The following is a 3,089-nucleotide window of genomic DNA, read 5'->3' as shown; positions in this document are numbered from 1 at the left end:
CTTATAGAAATATCATACTAAGAATCATTGATAATTACTTATCAATATGATAATTACTTATATTAAGAATCATTGATAATTACTTATTTTCAGTATTAAAAATACTGGATAATAAGTAATTATCAATGATTCTTAGTATGATATTCCTATAAGAGAACGACGTCTTTAAAACGTCTTTTTTGTGACATCTTAATGACGTTTCTGTATAATGTCTTAAAAACGTATTATTGACGTTTAGAGACGTCATAAAACGTCATTAAGTCGTCTAAAATGTCGTCATCGATCTGTAACATTAGACTATCATTTTGACGATATTTTTGATAATTTCTTGGTTATTTTTTATCCTGAACTTACTTAGATTTGGATGTCATTTTAACGTAAGTCTGCTACTTGGGAGAGGTCTCAGGCTCGAATCTCAGCAATGCCCATATAGCACAGAAGCTTGCAGCAACATTGTTACAACGTTGCAAGATTGCATATTGCAGTGCAATGTTGCAGAGACTTTGCAGTGACATTAATTTGCAATATTACTTTAGCAATATTGCAGCAATATTTAAAAAAATATTACGAATATAATATATTTTATTTATTTACTAGTTATTTTTGTTACTTGTATTTCAAATTCAGTAATATTTTACATCAATAATATTTATAGAATAGTACTTAGAATAGCACTCGTTAGTGGTAATCATTAATTTGCCTTATTGCATATTTTTTTATACTTCTTATACCGTTTTTTCGGAGAAAATATTTTTTTTAGATTTAATATTCGTACTTGTTTGTGGTTTTTTTTTATTTCATTAAAATGTTATATTCTTAAACGAAATATCATTTTTTAAAATGATGAAAATAAAACTTTTATTTCGTTCAAGGGAACCATGTCATTTGATGAACCAACACTATTGTTTTAAATAATATTTTTTAAATGTTTCTCTTAAAATTCAATAATTCGATTTGTTTAATTTAGATTTTCTTGGATTTTTTAATTTTTTTTGTTGAATTAATCATTATAACATTTTGTTAAAAATGTAAAAGTAATTATCACTGGTTCACTACATTACATCAATATTCATCGCAATAATATCGAATGTTGCATTGTTTCAATATCTATCAGCAAATTATCCAATAAACAACAAATAAAAATTATCTAACTATTATTTGGTGTTTGCTAGGTATGTTATAATATATTGTGAACACTATAAGGATACATTATATGCATTAATTGTAAGAATATCGTAGTAGTCATTGGGAATCGCCGCGTGCCGCTCGATCGTCAGGTTAAGCAACACTTTAACGGAGTCAGGACATGGATTGGTGACTAGTGGTATACCGCTTGGGATCGAAATTATCGCAGAAGGATTCATGAAAGTTTGGAATATGTTGACAACCTTCGATATCTAGTAGTTTATGAGACATGAGAAAATTAGGAATATAAGTATATTTTTGTAAACATTATGATTTTCTCATTTTTCACCTTCGCATAATAATTCTCAATATTTGATTACTATCAATATTTAACAGTGATTTTATTATCAGTATTCACCAGAAATTAAGTACTGGCCAAAAAATTACTGAATTACTGGTAATATTTAATCACTAATAATTTTTCAGTATTTCTTAGTATGATATTCCTATAAGGGTACACTTTATCGTGAAGTTGCGATTTATTTATATAGGTCTCAAGATTCAAGCGTTCTCTCATAAAATATTATATAATCATTCTGGAGAACCGATATAGAAACCAGCGTATTTTACGATAGAAAACGATAGGAGTTCGGTGAGTCTGCTCTTATATGATATGATTACTACGCGAAAGCGGAAATCTTAATTGAAAACATAAAATGTATATTGTTAAATTCATATAAAAAACGATATTCTTTATCGTGAAGTTGCAATTTATTTACAGGTATCAAGGTTTAAATGTACTGTCATAGAAAATTATATATAATCGTTCCAGAGATGCGATATAGAAACCAGCATAGTATTGTTCCGATAGAAAACGATTGGAGTTCTATATGATATGATATGATTACTACGTCGGTTATTATATGATATGATTACTACGCGAACATATAAACAAAATGTAAGACATTTATTTCGATCGAGGAAGCGGTGTAGTGTCTAAAGCAACAATCATAATCCGCGAATGTGCTTCAGGATCCAAGTTAGAGTCCCACCTGTGCCAGTAAAAATTTTTAAATGTGATGTGCAATTGGAATCAAGTTATTTGCAATTTTCGAATAGTTTCTGTTACAAAAAGTAATATATATATATATATATATATATATATATATATATATATATATATATCATATATAAGAATTTAAGAAATGTATACGTCTGCTTGATAAAAATATATTAAAACTGATATATAAGCTATATGAAAAATTTAGATACAGAAAGATAGAAAATGTATCTGAAATTTCAGACAACCAATCTGATATTTACAAGCCAAAAGCACGATAGAATCTGATTAATTTTGATAAAATATGATCATATAAAAATATATTAGAAATGATACATTAAGTGCTATATTAAAAATTAAATACAGAAAGTTAGAAAATGTATCTGAAATTTCAGACCTTTTTTTTTTTTTAGGCAGAGGAAATGCGTTACGCACACCCCCGGGAAATCGGGACTTCCCCAGGGGTAGTGTGGGACTCTCCCCCCCCCGGTACTGACTGCCGGAGGGGGCCTACCCACTAAAACCTCTGCCGGGCCCCAAGCGGCCATAGTGAGGGCGTCCCGGGAACCGCTTGCGCATAACTTCCAGGACGCCCTCGGCCGCAGGGCGGGGTGCTTGCTCCCGCCCCCTTCCTGGGTCGGTGTTATCCCACCGACCCATTCACCACCTTCCGTGGCCGGACGTGGGCCCCCCCGTCCGGCCATACCTCTCTTGTTGGGGCTTTTGGTGGCCGGGCCCGGTCCCGTCCGGATCCGGCCAGCCCCAACGCTCCTGACCGAGGTTTACAGGGGGCGGAGAGGTCAGTTTAACCCCTCCGCCCCACTCGGTCAGGAGTCACCATTCTCGGGGAGGGGGATGAGCGGCCTAAAAGCCCGCCCTTGCAGACCGGCCGCCCTGTCCCCCT

At 33.5% G+C, this 3,089-nt stretch overlaps 1 protein-coding gene across 1 annotated transcript in view; it reads left to right on the top strand.

The window, feature by feature from the left end:
• The window catches only part of LOC116840851 (cysteine protease ATG4B), a 439,371-nt gene that overhangs the window by 74,997 nt on the left and 361,285 nt on the right, over window positions 1-3,089 (top strand). The gene's annotated exons all lie outside the window — the stretch shown is intronic.

Source organism: Odontomachus brunneus, unplaced genomic scaffold (assembly GCF_010583005.1).
Source record: "Odontomachus brunneus isolate Ranch 3 - 2012 unplaced genomic scaffold, Obru_v1 Obru_scaffold_012, whole genome shotgun sequence".
Classification (NCBI taxonomy): Eukaryota; Metazoa; Arthropoda; class Insecta; order Hymenoptera; family Formicidae; genus Odontomachus; species Odontomachus brunneus.
The sequence above is the reverse complement of the archived record's forward strand: the minus strand, read 5'-3'. Positions and strand labels throughout refer to the sequence as shown.